This window comes from Mycteria americana, chromosome 15 (assembly GCF_035582795.1).
Source record: "Mycteria americana isolate JAX WOST 10 ecotype Jacksonville Zoo and Gardens chromosome 15, USCA_MyAme_1.0, whole genome shotgun sequence".
Lineage (NCBI taxonomy): Eukaryota > Metazoa > Chordata > Aves > Ciconiiformes > Ciconiidae > Mycteria > Mycteria americana.
In genome coordinates, this window is record NC_134379.1 from 13,848,177 (window position 1) to 13,865,371 (window position 17,195).

Genomic DNA, 17,195 nt, shown 5'->3' on the forward strand with positions numbered 1-17,195 from the left:
TGAAAACCAGGTACAGCTTCCAGTGCTGGCAGCTTTCGTGTGGGCGCAATCGCTGGACGTTTCAAATTTTGCAGCCAGTCTCTGCTAGAGTCACAAAGGCATTGTTGCATCATAACCAACCAAAGCTTTTGCCGAGCACGAATGTCTGTGCGGCAGCGAATGCAGTTCGAAGGGACAGTGAAAACCAGGTACAGCTTTCAGTGCTGGCAGCTTTCGTGTGGGCGCAATCGCTTGACGTTTCAAAATTGGCAGATGGGCTCTGCAAGAGAGACATACCCAGTGTTGCCCCTTTCCCAACCAAAGCTTTTGCAGAGCGCGAATGTCTGTGCGGCAGTGAATGCAGTTCCAAGGGACAGTGAAAACCAGGTACAGCTTTCAGTGCAGGCAGCTTTCATGTGGGCACAATCGCTGGACGTTTCGAATTTGTCATCCGGGCTCTGCGAGAGTCACATACAGCGTTTTGCCCCTTTCAGAACCAAAGCTTTGCCGAGCGCGAATGTCTGTGCGGCAGCGAATGCAGTTCCAAGGGACAGTAAAAACCCGGTACAGCTTTCAGTGCTGGCAGGTTTCGTGTGGGCGCAATCGCTGGACGTTTGGAATTTGGCAGCCGGGCTCTCTGAGAGTCACAAAGGCATTGTTGCATCATAACCAACCAAAGCTTTTGCCGAGCGCGAATGTCTGTGCGGCAGCGAATGCAGTTCCAAGGGACAGTGAAAACCAGGTAGAGCTTTCAGTGCTGGCAGCTTTCGTCTGGGCGCAATCGCTGGACGTTTCAAATTTGGCAGCCGGGCTCTGTGCGATTCACAAAGTCATTGTTGCCCCTTTCCGAACCAAAGCTTTTGCCGAGCGCGAATGTCTGTGCGGCAGCGAATGCAGTTACAAGGGACAGTGAAAACCAGGCACAGCTTCCAGTGCTGGCAGCTTTCGTGTGGGCGCAATCGCTGGACGTTTCAAATTTTGCAGCCAGTCTCTCCTAGAGTCACAAAGGCATTGTTGCATCATAACCAACCAAAGCTTTTGCCGAGCACGAATGTCTGTGCGGCAGCGAATGCAGTTCGAAGGGACAGTGAAAACCAGGTACAGCTTTCAGTGCTGGCAGCTTTCGTGTGGGCGCAATCGCTTGACGTTTCAAAATTGGCAGATGGGCTCTGCAAGAGAGACATACCAAGTGTTGCCCCTTTCCCAACCAAAGCTTTTGCAGAGCGCGAATGTCTGTGCGGCAGCGAATGCAGTTCCAAGGGACAGTGAAAACCAGGTACAGCTTTCAGTGCTGGCAGCTTTCGTGTGGGCACAATCGCTGTACGTTTCGAATTTGTCATCCGGGCTTGCGAGAGTCACATACAGCGTTTTGCCCCTTTCAGAACCAAAGCTTTGCCGAGCGCGAATGTCTGTGCGGCAGCGAATGCAGTTCCAAGGGACAGTAAAAACCCGGTACAGCTTTCAGTGCTGGCAGCTTTCGTGTGGGCGCAATCGCTGGACGTTTGGAATTTGGCAGCCGGGCTCTCTGAGAGTCACAAAGGCATTGTTGCATCATAACCAACCAAAGCTTTTGCAGAGCGCGAATCTCTGTGCGGCAGCGAATGCAGTTCCAAGGGACAGTGAAAACCAGGTAGAGCTTTCAGTGCTGGCAGTTTTCGTGTGGGCGCAATCGCTGGACGTTTCAAATTTGGCAGCCGGGCTCTGCGAGGGTCAGATACAGAATGTTGCCCCTTTCCGAACCAAAGCTTTTGCAGAGCGCGAATGTCTGTGCGGCAGCGAATGCAGTTCCAAGGTACAGTGAAAACCAGGTGGAGCTTTCAGTGCTGGCAGCTTTCGTGTGGGCGCAATCGCTGGACTTTTCGAATTTGTCCGCCAGGCTCTTGTAGAGTCACAAAGGCATTGTTGCATAATAACGAAGCAAAGCTTTTGCCGAGCGCGAATGTCTGTGCGGCAGCGAATGCAGTTCCAAGGGACAGTGAAAACCAGGTACAGCTTTCAGTGCTGGCAGCTTTCGTGTGGTCGCAATCGCTGGATGTTTCGAATTTGTCATCCGGCCTCTGCGAGAGTCACATACAGAATTTTGCCCCTTTCCGAACCAAAGCTTTTGCAGAGCGCAAATGTCTGTGCAGCAGTGAATGCAGCTTCAAGGGACAGTGAAAAGCAGATACAGCTTTCAGTGCTGGCAGCTTTCGTGTGGGTGCAATCGCTGGACGTTTCAAATTTGGCAGCCAAGCTCTGCGAGAGTCAGAAAGAGCGTTTTGCCCCTTTCCGAACCAAAGCTTTGCCGAGCGCGAATGTCTGTGCGGCAGCGAATGCAGTTCCAAGGGACAGTGAAAACCAGGTACAGCTTTCAGTGCTGGCAGCTTTCGTGTGGGCGCAATCGCTGGACGTTTCGAATTTGGCAGCCAGGCTCTGTGCGAGTCACAAAGGCATTGTTGCATCATAACCAAGCAAAGCTTTTGCAGAGCGCGAATGTCTGTGCGGCAGCGAATGCAGTTCCAAGGGACAGTGAAAACCAGGTACAGCTTTCAGTGCTGGCAGCTTTCGTGTGGGCGCAATCGCTGGACGTTTCAAATTGGGCAGCCGCGCTCTGCGAGAGAGAGATACACAGTGTTGCCCCTTTCCGAACCAAAGCTTTTGCCGAGCGTGAATGTCTGTGCGGCAGCGAATGCAGTTCCAAGGCACAGTGAAAACCAGGTACAGCTTTCAGTGCTGGCAGCTTTCGTGTGGGTGCAATCGCAGGATGTTTCGAATTTGGCAGCCGGGCTCTGCTAGAGTCACAAAGGCATTGTTGCATCATAACCAACCAAAGCTTTTGCCGAGCACGAATGTCTGTGCGGCAGCGAATGCAGTTCCAAGGGGCAGTGAAAACCAGGTACAGCCTTCAGTGCTGGCAGCTTTCGTGTGGGCGCAATCGCTGGACGTTTCAAATTTGGCAGCCGGGCTCTGTGCGATTCACAAAGTCATTGTTGCCCCTTTCCGAACCAAAGCTTTTGCCGAGCGCGAATGTCTGTGCGGCAGCGAATGCAGTTCCAAGGGATAGTGAAAACCAGGTACAGCTTCCAGTGCTGGCAGCTTTCGTGTGGGCGCAATCGCTGGACGTTTCAAATTTGACATCCCGGCTCTACGAGAGAGAGATACACAGTGTTGCCCCTTTCCGAACCAAAGCTTTTGCAGAGCGCGAATGTGTGTGCGGCAGCGAATGCAGTTCCAAGGGACAGTGAAAACCAGGTACAGCTTCCAGTGCTGGCAGCTTTTGTGTGGGCGCAATCGCTGGACGTTTCAAATTTGGCAGCCAGTGTCTGCTAGAGTCACAAAGGCATTGTTGCATCATAACCAACCAAAGCTTTTGCCGAGCACGAATGTCTGTGCGGCAGCGAATGCAGTTCGAAGGGACAGTGAAAACCAGGTACAGCTTTCAGTGCTGGCAGCTTTCGTGTGGGCGCAATCGCTTGACGTTTCAAAATTGGCAGATGGGCTCTGCAAGAGAGACATACCCAGTGTTGCCCCTTTCCCAACCAAAGCTTTTGCAGAGCGCGAATGTCTGTGCGGCAGTGAATGCAGTTCCAAGGGACAGTGAAAACCAGGTACAGCTTTCAGTGCAGGCAGCTTTCATGTGGGCACAATCGCTGGACGTTTCGAATTTGTCATCCGGGCTCTGCGAGAGTCACATACAGCGTTTTGCCCCTTTCAGAACCAAAGCTTTGCCGAGCGCGAATGTCTGTGCGGCAGCGAATGCAGTTCCAAGGGACAGTAAAAACCCGGTACAGCTTTCAGTGCTGGCAGGTTTCGTGTGGGCGCAATCGCTGGACGTTTGGAATTTGGCAGCCGGGCTCTCTGAGAGTCACAAAGGAATTGTTGCATCATAACCAACCAAAGCTTTTGCCGAGCGCGAATGTCTGTGCGGCAGCGAATGCAGTTCCAAGGGACAGTGAAAACCAGGTAGAGCTTTCAGTGCTGGCAGCTTCCGTGTGGGCGCAATCGCTGGACGTTTCAAATTTGGCAGCCGGGCTCTGCGAGGGTCAGATACAGAATGTTGCCCCTTCCCGAACCAAAGCTTTTGCAGAGCGCGAATGTCTGTGCGGCAGCGAATGCAGTTCCAAGGGACAGTGAAAACCAGGTACAGCTTCCAGTGCTGGCAGCTGTCGTGTGGGCGCAATCGCTGGACGTTTCGAATTTGTCATCCGGGCTCTGTGAGAGTCACAAAGTCATTGTTGCATCATAACCAAGCAAAGCTTTTGCCGAGCGCAAATGTCTGTGCGGCAGCGAATGCAGTTCCAAGGGACAGTGAAAACCAGGTGGAGCTTTCAGTGCTGGCAGCTTTCGTGTGGGCGCAATCGCTGGACGTTTCAAATTTGGCAGCCAGTCTCTGCTAGAGTCACAAAGGAATTGTTGCATCATAACCAACCAAAGCTTTGCCGAGCGCGAATGTCTGTGCGGCAGCGAATGCAGTTCCAAGGGACAGTGAAAACCAGGTACAGCTTTCAGTGCTGGCAGCTTTCGTGTGGGCGCAATCGCTTGACGTTTCAAAATTGGCAGATGGGCTCTGCAAGAGAGACATACCCAGTGTTGCCCCTTTCCCAACCAAAGCTTTTGCAGAGCGTGAATGTCTGTGCGGCAGTGAATGCAGTTCCAAGGGACAGTGAAAACCAGGTACAGCTTTCAGTGCAGGCAGCTTTCATGTGGGCACAATCGCTGGACGTTTCGAATTTGTCATCCGGGCTCTGCGAGAGTCACATACAGCGTTTTGCCCCTTTCAGAACCAAAGCTTTGCCGAGCGCCAATGTCTGTGCGGCAGCGAATGCAGTTCCAAGGGACAGTAAAAACCCGGTACAGCTTTCAGTGCTGGCAGCTTTCGTGTGGGCGCAATCGCTGGACTTTTCGAATTTGTCAGCCAGGCTCTTGTAGAGTCACAAAGGCATTGTTGCATAATAACCAAGCAAAGCTTTTGCAGAGCGCGAATGTCTGTGCGGCAGCGAATGCAGTTCCAAGGGACAGTGAAAACCAGGTACAGCTTTCAGTGCTGGCAGCTTTCGTGTGGTCGCAATCGCTGGATGTTTCGAATTTGTCATCCGGGCTCTGCGAGAGTCACATGCAGCGTTTTGCCCCTTTCCGAACCAAGGCTTTTGCAGAGCGCAAATGTCTGTGCGGCAGCGAATGCAGTTCCAAGGGACAGTGAAAACCAGGTGGAGCTTTCAGTGCTGGCAGCTTTTGTGTGGGCGCAATCGCTGGACGTTTCAAATTTGGCAGCCAGTCTCTGCTAGAGTCACAAAGGCATTGTTGCATCATAACCAACCAAAGCTTTTGCCGAGCGCGAATGTCTGTGCGGCAGCGAATGCAGTTCCAAGGGACAGTGAAAACCAGGTACAGCTTTCAGTGCTGGCAGCTTTCGTGTGGGTGCAATCGCAGGACGTTTGGAATTTGGCAGCCGGGCTCTGTGCGATTCACAAAGTCATTGTTGCCCCTTTCCAAACCAAAGCTTTTGCCGAGCGCGAATGTCTGTACGGCAGCGAATGCAGTTCGAAGGGACAGTGAAAACCAGGTACAGCTTTCAGTGCTGGCAGCTTTCGTGTGGGCGCAATCGCTTGACGTTTCAAAATTGGCAGATGGGCTCTGCAAGAGAGACATACCCAGTGTTGCCCCTTTCCCAAGCAAAGCTTTTGCAGAGCGCGAATGTCTGTGCGGCAGTGAATGGAGTTCCAAGGGAATGTGAAAACCAGGTACAGCTTTCAGTGCAGGCAGCTTTCATGTGGGCACAATCGCTGGACGTTTCGAATTTGTCATCCGGGCTCTGCGAGAGTCACATACAGCGTTTTGCCCCTTTCAGAACCAAAGCTTTGCCGAGCGCGAATGTCTGTGCGGCAGCGAATGCAGTTCCAAGGGACAGTAAAAACCCGGTACAGCTTTCAGTGCTGGCAGCTTTCGTGTGGGCGCAATCGCTGGACGTTTGGAATTTGGCAGCCGGGCTCTCTGAGAGTCACAAAGGCATTGTTGCATCATAACCAACCAAAGCTTTTGCCGAGCGCGAATGTCTGTGCGGCAGTGAATGCAGTTCCAAGGGACAGTGAAAACCAGGTAGAGCTTTCAGTGCTGGCAGCTTCCGTGTGGGCGCAATCGCTGGACGTTTCAAATTTGGCAGCCGGGCTCTGCGAGGGTCAGATACAGAATGTTGCCCCTTCCCGAACCAAAGCTTTTGCAGAGCGCGAATGTCTGTGCGGCAGCGAATGCAGTTCCAAGGGACAGTGAAAACCAGGTACAGCTTCCAGTGCTGGCAGCTGTCGTGTGGGCGCAATCGCTGGACGTTTCGAATTTGTCATCCGGGCTCTGTGAGAGTCACAAAGTCATTGTTGCATCATAACCAAGCAAAGCTTTTGCCGAGCGCAAATGTCTGTGCGGCAGCGAATGCAGTTCCAAGGGACAGTGAAAACCAGGTGGAGCTTTCAGTGCTGGCAGCTTTCGTGTGGGCGCAATCGCTGGACGTTTCAAATTTGGCAGCCAGTCTCTGCTAGAGTCACAAAGGAATTGTTGCATCATAACCAACCAAAGCTTTGCCGAGCGCGAATGTCTGTGCGGCAGCGAATGCAGTTCCAAGGGACAGTGAAAACCAGGTACAGCTTTCAGTGCTGGCAGCTTTCGTGTGGGCGCAATCGCTTGACGTTTCAAAATTGGCAGATGGGCTCTGCAAGAGAGACATACCCAGTGTTGCCCCTTTCCCAACCAAAGCTTTTGCAGAGCGTGAATGTCTGTGCGGCAGTGAATGCAGTTCCAAGGGACAGTGAAAACCAGGTACAGCTTTCAGTGCAGGCAGCTTTCATGTGGGCACAATCGCTGGACGTTTCGAATTTGTCATCCGGGCTCTGCGAGAGTCACATACAGCGTTTTGCCCCTTTCAGAACCAAAGCTTTGCCGAGCGCCAATGTCTGTGCGGCAGCGAATGCAGTTCCAAGGGACAGTAAAAACCCGGTACAGCTTTCAGTGCTGGCAGCTTTCGTGTGGGCGCAATCGCTGGACTTTTCGAATTTGTCAGCCAGGCTCTTGTAGAGTCACAAAGGCATTGTTGCATAATAACCAAGCAAAGCTTTTGCAGAGCGCGAATGTCTGTGCGGCAGCGAATGCAGTTCCAAGGGACAGTGAAAACCAGGTACAGCTTTCAGTGCTGGCAGCTTTCGTGTGGTCGCAATCGCTGGATGTTTCGAATTTGTCATCCGGGCTCTGCGAGAGTCACATGCAGCGTTTTGCCCCTTTCCGAACCAAGGCTTTTGCAGAGCGCAAATGTCTGTGCGGCAGCGAATGCAGTTCCAAGGGACAGTGAAAACCAGGTGGAGCTTTCAGTGCTGGCAGCTTTTGTGTGGGCGCAATCGCTGGACGTTTCAAATTTGGCAGCCAGTCTCTGCTAGAGTCACAAAGGCATTGTTGCATCATAACCAACCAAAGCTTTTGCCGAGCGCGAATGTCTGTGCGGCAGCGAATGCAGTTCCAAGGGACAGTGAAAACCAGGTACAGCTTTCAGTGCTGGCAGCTTTCGTGTGGGTGCAATCGCAGGACGTTTGGAATTTGGCAGCCGGGCTCTGTGAGAGTCACAAAGGCATTGTTGCATCATAACCAACCAAAGCTTTTGCCGAGCACGAATGTCTGTGCGGCAGCGAATGCAGTTCCAAGGGACAGTGAAAACCAGGTACAGCCTTCAGTGCTGGCTTCTTTCGTGTGGGCGCAATCGCTGGACGTTTTAAATTTGGCAGCCGGGCTCTGTGCGATTCACAAAGTCATTGTTGCCCCTTTCCGAACCAAAGCTTTTGCCGAGCGCGAATGTCTGTACGGCAGCGAATGCAGTTCGAAGGGACAGTGAAAACCAGGTACAGCTTTCAGTGCTGGCAGCTTTCGTGTGGGCGCAATCGCTTGACGTTTCAAAATTGGCAGATGGGCTCTGCAAGAGAGACATACCCAGTGTTGCCCCTTTCCCAAGCAAAGCTTTTGCAGAGCGCGAATGTCTGTGCGGCAGTGAATGGAGTTCCAAGGGAATGTGAAAACCAGGTACAGCTTTCAGTGCAGGCAGCTTTCATGTGGGCACAATCGCTGGACGTTTCGAATTTGTCATCCGGGCTCTGCGAGAGTCACATACAGCGTTTTGCCCCTTTCAGAACCAAAGCTTTGCCGAGCGCGAATGTCTGTGCGGCAGCGAATGCAGTTCCAAGGGACAGTAAAAACCCGGTACAGCTTTCAGTGCTGGCAGGTTTCGTGTGGGCGCAATCGCTGGACGTTTGGAATTTGGCAGCCGGGCTCTCTGAGAGTCACAAAGGCATTGTTGCATCATAACCAACCAAAGCTTTTGCCGAGCGCGAATGTCTGTGCGGCAGCGAATGCAGTTCCAAGGGACAGTGAAAACCAGGTACAGCTTTCAGTGCTGGCACCTTTCGTGTGGGCACAATCCCTGGACGTTTCAAATTTGACATCCCGGCTCTACGAGAAAGAGATACACAGTGTTGCCCCTTTCCGAACCAAAGCTTTTGCAGAGCACGAATATCTGTGCGGCAGCGAATGCAGTTCCAAGGGACAGTGAAAACCAGGTACAGCTTTCAGTGCTGGCAGCTTTCGTGTGGCCGCAATCGCTGGACGTTTCAACTTTGGCAGGCAGTGTCTGCTAGAGTCACAAAGGCATTGTTGCCCCGTTCCGAACCAAAGCTTTTGCCGAGCGCGAATGTCTGTGCGGCAGCGAATGCAGTTCCAAGGGACAGTGAAAACCAGGTACAGCTTCCAGTGCTGGCAGCTGTCGTGTGGGCGCAATCGCTGGACGTTTCGAATTTGGCAGCCGGGCTCTGTGAGAGTCACAAAGGCATTGTTGCATCATAACCAACCAAAGCTTTTGCCGAGCGCAAATGTCTGTGAGGCAGCGAATGCAGTTCCAAGGGACAGTGAAAACCAGGTACAGCTTTCAGTGCTGGCAGCTTTCGTGTGGGCGCAATCGCTGGACGTTTCGAATTTGTCATCCGGGCTGTGCGAGAGTCACATGCAGCGTTTTGCCCCTTTCCGAACCAAGGCTTTTGCAGAGCGCAAATGTCTGTGCGGCAGCGAATGCAGTTCCAAGGGACAGTGAAAACCAGGTGGAGCTTTCAGTGCTGGCAGCTTTTGTGTGGGCGCAATCGCTGGACGTTTCAAATTTGGCAGCCAGTCTCTGCTAGAGTCACAAAGGCATTGTTGCATCATAACCAACCAAAGCTTTTGCCGAGCGCGAATGTCTGTGCGGCCGCGAATGCAGTTCGAAGGGACAGTGAAAACCAGGTGGAGCTTTCAGTGCTGGCAGCTTTCGTGTGGGCGTAATCGCTTGACGTTTCAAAATTGGCAGATGGGCTCTGCAAGAGAGACATACCCAGTGTTGCCCCTTTCCCAACCAAAGCTTTTGCAGAGCGCGAATGTCTGTGCGGCAGTGAATGCAGTTCCAAGGGACAGTGAAAACCAGGTACAGCTTTCAGTGCAGGCAGCTTTCATGTGGGCACAATCGCTGGACGTTTCGAATTTGTCATCCGGGCTCTGCGAGAGTCACATACAGCGTTTTGCCCCTTTCCGAACCAAAGCTTTGCCGAGCGCGAATGTCTGTGCAGCAGCGAATGCAGTTCCAAGGGACAGTGAAAACCAGGTACAGCTTTCAGTGCTGGCAGCTGTCGTGTGGGCGCAATCGCTGGACGTTTCAAATTTGGCAGCCAGGCTCTGTGCGAGTCACAAAGGCATTGTTGCATCATAACCAAGCAAAGCTTTTGCAGAGCGCGAATGTCTGTGCGGCAGCGAATGCAGTTCCAAGGGACAGTGAAAACCAGGTACAGCTTTCAGTGCTGGCAGCTTTCGTGTGGGCGCAATCGCTCGACGTTTCAAATTGGGCAGCCGCGCTCTGCGAGAGAGAGATACACAGTGTTGCCCCTTTCCGAACCAAAGCTTTTGCCGAGTGCGAATGTCTGTGCGGCAGCGAATGCAGTTCCAAGGCACAGTGAAAACCAGGTACAGCTTTCAGTGCTGGCAGCTTTCGTGTGGGTGCAATCGCAGGACGTTTCGAATTTGGCAGCCGGGCTCTGTGAGAGTCACAAAGGCATTGTTGCATCATAACCAACCAAAGCTTTTGCCGAGCACGAATGTCTGTGCGGCAGCGAATGCAGTTCCAAGGGACAGTGAAAACCAGGTACAGCCTTCAGTGCTGGCAGCTTTCGTGTGGGCGCAATCGCTGGACGTTTCAAATTTGGCAGCCGGGCTCTGTGCGATTCACAAAGTCATTGTTGCCCCTTTCCGAACCAAAGCTTTTGCCGAGCGCGAATGTCTGTGCGGCAGCGAATGCAGTTCCAAGGGACAGTGAAAACCAGGTACAGCTTCCAGTGCTGGCAGCTTTCGTGTGGGCGCAATCGCTGGACGTTTCAAATTTTGCAGCCAGTCTCTGCTAGAGTCACAAAGGCATTGTTGCATCATAACCAACCAAAGCTTTTGCCGAGCACGAATGTCTGTGCGGCAGCGAATGCAGTTCGAAGGGACAGTGAAAACCAGGTACAGCTTTCAGTGCTGGCAGCTTTCGTGTGGGCGCAATCGCTTGACGTTTCAAAATTGGCAGATGGGCTCTGCAAGAGAGACATACCCAGTGTTGCCCCTTTCCCAACCAAAGCTTTTGCAGAGCGCGAATGTCTGTGCGGCAGTGAATGCAGTTCCAAGGGACAGTGAAAACCAGGTACAGCTTTCAGTGCAGGCAGCTTTCATGTGGGCACAATCGCTGGACGTTTCGAATTTGTCATCCGGGCTCTGCGAGAGTCACATACAGCGTTTTGCCCCTTTCAGAACCAAAGCTTTGCCGAGCGCGAATGTCTGTGCGGCAGCGAATGCAGTTCCAAGGGACAGTAAAAACCCGGTACAGCTTTCAGTGCTGGCAGGTTTCGTGTGGGCGCAATCGCTGGACGTTTGGAATTTGGCAGCCGGGCTCTCTGAGAGTCACAAAGGCATTGTTGCATCATAACCAACCAAAGCTTTTGCCGAGCGCGAATGTCTGTGCGGCAGCGAATGCAGTTCCAAGGGACAGTGAAAACCAGGTAGAGCTTTCAGTGCTGGCAGCTTTCGTGTGGGCGCAATCGCAGGACGTTTCAAATTTGGCAGCCGGGCTCTGCGAGGGTCAGATACAGAATGTTGCCCCTTTCCGAACCAAAGCTTTTGCCGAGCGCGAATGTCTGTGCGGCAGCGAATGCAGTTCCAAGGCACAGTGAAAACCAGGTACAGCTTTCAGTGCTGGCAGCTTTCGTGTGGGTGCAATCGCAGGACGTTTCGAATTTGGCAGCCGGGCTCTGTGAGAGTCACAAAGGCATTGTTGCATCATAACCAACCAAAGCTTTTGCCGAGCACGAATGTCTGTGCGGCAGCGAATGCAGTTCCAAGGGGCAGTGAAAACCAGGTACAGCCTTCAGTGCTGGCAGCTTTCGTGTGGGCGCAATCGCTGGACGTTTCAAATTTGGCAGCCGGGCTCTGTGCGATTCACAAAGTCATTGTTGCCCCTTTCCGAACCAAAGCTTTTGCCGAGCGCGAATGTCTGTGCGGCAGCGAATGCAGTTACAAGGGACAGTGAAAACCAGGTACAGCTTCCAGTGCTGGCAGCTTTCGTGTGGGCGCAATCGCTGGACGTTTCAAATTTTGCAGCCAGTCTCTGCTAGAGTCACAAAGGCATTGTTGCATCATAACCAACCAAAGCTTTTGCCGAGCACGAATGTCTGTGCGGCAGCGAATGCAGTTCGAAGGGACAGTGAAAACCAGGTACAGCTTTCAGTGCTGGCAGCTTTCGTGTGGGCGCAATCGCTGGACGTTTCAAAATTGGCAGATGGGCTCTGCAAGAGAGACATACCCAGTGTTGCCCCTTTCCCAACCAAAGCTTTTGCAGAGCGCGAATGTCTGTGCGGCAGCGAATGCAGTTCCAAGGGACAGTGAAAACCAGGTACAGCTTTCAGTGCTGGCAGCTTTCGTGTGGGCACAATCGCTGGACGTTTCGAATTTGTCATCCGGGCTCTGCGAGAGTCACATACAGCGTTTTGCCCCTTTCAGAACCAAAGCTTTGCCGAGCGCGAATGTCTGTGCGGCAGCGAATGCAGTTCCAAGGGACAGTAAAAACCCGGTACAGCTTTCAGTGCTGGCAGGTTTCGTGTGGGCGCAATCGCTGGACGTTTGGAATTTGGCAGCCGGGCTCTCTGAGAGTCACAAAGGCATTGTTGCATCATAACCAACCAAAGCTTTTGCCGAGCGCGAATGTCTGTGCGGCAGCGAATGCAGTTCCAAGGGACAGTGAAAACCAGGTAGAGCTTTCAGTGCTGGCAGCTTTCGTGTGGGCGCAATCGCAGGACGTTTCAAATTTGGCAGCCGGGCTCTGCGAGGGTCAGATACAGAATGTTGCCCCTTTCCGAACCAAAGCTTTTGCCGAGCGCGAATGTCTGTGCGGCAGCGAATGCAGTTCCAAGGCACAGTGAAAACCAGGTACAGCTTTCAGTGCTGGCAGCTTTCGTGTGGGTGCAATCGCAGGACGTTTCGAATTTGGCAGCCGGGCTCTGTGAGAGTCACAAAGGCATTGTTGCATCATAACCAACCAAAGCTTTTGCCGAGCACGAATGTCTGTGCGGCAGCGAATGCAGTTCCAAGGGGCAGTGAAAACCAGGTACAGCCTTCAGTGCTGGCAGCTTTCGTGTGGGCGCAATCGCTGGACGTTTCAAATTTGGCAGCCGGGCTCTGTGCGATTCACAAAGTCATTGTTGCCCCTTTCCGAACCAAAGCTTTTGCCGAGCGCGAATGTCTGTGCGGCAGCGAATGCAGTTACAAGGGACAGTGAAAACCAGGTACAGCTTCCAGTGCTGGCAGCTTTCGTGTGGGCGCAATCGCTGGACGTTTCAAATTTTGCAGCCAGTCTCTGCTAGAGTCACAAAGGCATTGTTGCATCATAACCAACCAAAGCTTTTGCCGAGCACGAATGTCTGTGCGGCAGCGAATGCAGTTCGAAGGGACAGTGAAAACCAGGTACAGCTTTCAGTGCTGGCAGCTTTCGTGTGGGCGCAATCGCTGGACGTTTCAAAATTGGCAGATGGGCTCTGCAAGAGAGACATACCCAGTGTTGCCCCTTTCCCAACCAAAGCTTTTGCAGAGCGCGAATGTCTGTGCGGCAGCGAATGCAGTTCCAAGGGACAGTGAAAACCAGGTACAGCTTTCAGTGCTGGCAGCTTTCGTGTGGGCACAATCGCTGGACGTTTCGAATTTGTCATCCGGGCTCTGCGAGAGTCACATACAGCGTTTTGCCCCTTTCAGAACCAAAGCTTTGCCGAGCGCGAATGTCTGTGCGGCAGCGAATGCAGTTCCAAGGGACAGTAAAAACCCGGTACAGCTTTCAGTGCTGGCAGGTTTCGTGTGGGCGCAATCGCTGGACGTTTGGAATTTGGCAGCCGGGCTCTCTGAGAGTCACAAAGGCATTGTTGCATCATAACCAACCAAAGCTTTTGCCGAGCGCGAATGTCTGTGCGGCAGCGAATGCAGTTCCAAGGGACAGTGAAAACCAGGTAGAGCTTTCAGTGCTGGCAGCTTTCGTGTGGGCGCAATCGCAGGACGTTTCAAATTTGGCAGCCGGGCTCTGCGAGGGTCAGATACAGAATGTTGCCCCTTTCCGAACCAAAGCTTTTGCCGAGCGCGAATGTCTGTGCGGCAGCGAATGCAGTTCCAAGGCACAGTGAAAACCAGGTACAGCTTTCAGTGCTGGAAGCTTTCGTGTGGGTGCAATCGCAGGACGTTTCGAATTTGGCAGCCGGGCTCTGTGAGAGTCACAAAGGCATTGTTGCATCATAACCAACCAAAGCTTTTGCCGAGCACGAATGTCTGTGCGGCAGCGAATGCAGTTCCAAGGGACAGTGAAAACCAGGTACAGCCTTCAGTGCTGGCAGCTTTCGTGTGGGCGCAATCGCTGGACGTTTCAAATTTGGCAGCCGGGCTCTGTGCGATTCACAAAGTCATTGTTGCCCCTTTCCGAACCAAAGCTTTTGCCGAGCGCGAATGTCTGTGCGGCAGCGAATGCAGTTCCAAGGGACAGTGAAAACCAGGTACAGCTTCCAGTGCTGGCAGCTTTCGTGTGGGCGCAATCGCTGGACGTTTCAAATTTTGCAGCCAGTCTCTGCTAGAGTCACAAAGGCATTGTTGCATCATAACCAACCAAAGCTTTTGCCGAGCACGAATGTCTGTGCGGCAGCGAATGCAGTTCGAAGGGACAGTGAAAACCAGGTACAGCTTTCAGTGCTGGCAGCTTTCGTGTGGGCGCAATCGCTGGACGTTTCAAAATTGGCAGATGGGCTCTGCAAGAGAGACATACCCAGTGTTGCCCCTTTCCCAACCAAAGCTTTTGCAGAGCGCGAATGTCTGTGCGGCAGCGAATGCAGTTCCAAGGGACAGTGAAAACCAGGTACAGCTTTCAGTGCTGGCAGCTTTCGTGTGGGCACAATCGCTGGACGTTTCGAATTTGTCATCCGGGCTCTGCGAGAGTCACATACAGCGTTTTGCCCCTTTCAGAACCAAAGCTTTGCCGAGCGCGAATGTCTGTGCGGCAGCGAATGCAGTTCCAAGGGACAGTAAAAACCCGGTACAGCTTTCAGTGCTGGCAGGTTTCGTGTGGGCGCAATCGCTGGACGTTTGGAATTTGGCAGCCGGGCTCTCTGAGAGTCACAAAGGCATTGTTGCATCATAACCAACCAAAGCTTTTGCCGAGCGCGAATGTCTGTGCGGCAGCGAATGCAGTTCCAAGGGACAGTGAAAACCAGGTAGAGCTTTCAGTGCTGGCAGCTTTCGTGTGGGCGCAATCGCAGGACGTTTCAAATTTGGCAGCCGGGCTCTGCGAGGGTCAGATACAGAATGTTGCCCCTTTCCGAACCAAAGCTTTTGCCGAGCGCGAATGTCTGTGCGGCAGCGAATGCAGTTCCAAGGCACAGTGAAAACCAGGTACAGCTTTCAGTGCTGGAAGCTTTCGTGTGGGTGCAATCGCAGGACGTTTCGAATTTGGCAGCCGGGCTCTGTGAGAGTCACAAAGGCATTGTTGCATCATAACCAACCAAAGCTTTTGCCGAGCACGAATGTCTGTGCGGCAGCGAATGCAGTTCCAAGGGACAGTGAAAACCAGGTACAGCCTTCAGTGCTGGCAGCTTTCGTGTGGGCGCAATCGCTGGACGTTTCAAATTTGGCAGCCGGGCTCTGTGCGATTCACAAAGTCATTGTTGCCCCTTTCCGAACCAAAGCTTTTGCCGAGCGCGAATGTCTGTGCGGCAGCGAATGCAGTTACAAGGGACAGTGAAAACCAGGTACAGCTTCCAGTGCTGGCAGCTTTCGTGTGGGCGCAATCGCTGGACGTTTCAAATTTTGCAGCCAGTCTCTGCTAGAGTCACAAAGGCATTGTTGCATCATAACCAACCAAAGCTTTTGCCGAGCACGAATGTCTGTGCGGCAGCGAATGCAGTTCGAAGGGACAGTGAAAACCAGGTACAGCTTTCAGTGCTGGCAGCTTTCGTGTGGGCGCAATCGCTTGACGTTTCAAAATTGGCAGATGGGCTCTGCAAGAGAGACATACCCAGTGTTGCCCCTTTCCCAACCAAAGCTTTTGCAGAGCGCGAATGTCTGTGCGGCAGTGAATGCAGTTCCAAGGGACAGTGAAAACCAGGTACAGCTTTCAGTGCAGGCAGCTTTCATGTGGGCACAATCGCTGGACGTTTCGAATTTGTCATCCGGGCTCTGCGAGAGTCACATACAGCGTTTTGCCCCTTTCAGAACCAAAGCTTTGCCGAGCGCGAATGTCTGTGCGGCAGCGAATGCAGTTCCAAGGGACAGTAAAAACCCGGTACAGCTTTCAGTGCTGGCAGGTTTCGTGTGGGCGCAATCGCTGGACGTTTGGAATTTGGCAGCCGGGCTCTCTGAGAGTCACAAAGGCATTGTTGCATCATAACCAACCAAAGCTTTTGCCGAGCGCGAATGTCTGTGCGGCAGCGAATGCAGTTCCAGGGGACAGTGAAAACCAGGTAGAGCTTTCATTGCTGGCAGCTTTCGTGTGGGCGCAATCGCAGGACGTTTCAAATTTGGCAGCCGGGCTCTGCGAGGGTCAGATACAGAATGTTGCCCCTTTCCGAACCAAAGCTTTTGCCGAGCGCGAATGTCTGTGCGGCAGCGAATGCAGTTCCAAGGCACAGTGAAAACCAGGTACAGCTTTCAGTGCTGGCAGCTTTCGTGTGGGTGCAATCGCAGGACGTTTCGAATTTGGCAGCCGGGCTCTGTGAGAGTCACAAAGGCATTGTTGCATCATAACCAACCAAAGCTTTTGCCGAGCACGAATGTCTGTGCGGCAGCGAATGCAGTTCCAAGGGACAGTGAAAACCAGGTACAGCCTTCAGTGCTGGCAGCTTTCGTGTGGGCGCAATCGCTGGACGTTTCAAATTTGGCAGCCGGGCTCTGTGCGATTCACAAAGTCATTGTTGCCCCTTTCCGAACCAAAGCTTTTGCCGAGCGCGAATGTCTGTGCGGCAGCGAATGCAGTTACAAGGGACAGTGAAAACCAGGTACAGCTTCCAGTGCTGGCAGCTTTCGTGTGGGCGCAATCGCTGGACGTTTCAAATTTTGCAGCCAGTCTCTGCTAGAGTCACAAAGGCATTGTTGCATCATAACCAACCAAAGCTTTTGCCGAGCACGAATGTCTGTGCGGCAGCGAATGCAGTTCGAAGGGACAGTGAAAACCAGGTACAGCTTTCAGTGCTGGCAGCTTTCGTGTGGGCGCAATCGCTTGACGTTTCAAAATTGGCAGATGGGCTCTGCAAGAGAGACATACCCAGTGTTGCCCCTTTCCCAACCAAAGCTTTTGCAGAGCGCGAATGTCTGTGCGGCAGTGAATGCAGTTCCAAGGGACAGTGAAAACCAGGTACAGCTTTCAGTGCAGGCAGCTTTCATGTGGGCACAATCGCTGGACGTTTCGAATTTGTCATCCGGGCTCTGCGAGAGTCACATACAGCGTTTTGCCCCTTTCAGAACCAAAGCTTTGCCGAGCGCGAATGTCTGTGCGGCAGCGAATGCAGTTCCAAGGGACAGTAAAAACCCGGTACAGCTTTCAGTGCTGGCAGGTTTCGTGTGGGCGCAATCGCTGGACGTTTGGAATTTGGCAGCCGGGCTCTCTGAGAGTCACAAAGGCATTGTTGCATCATAACCAACCAAAG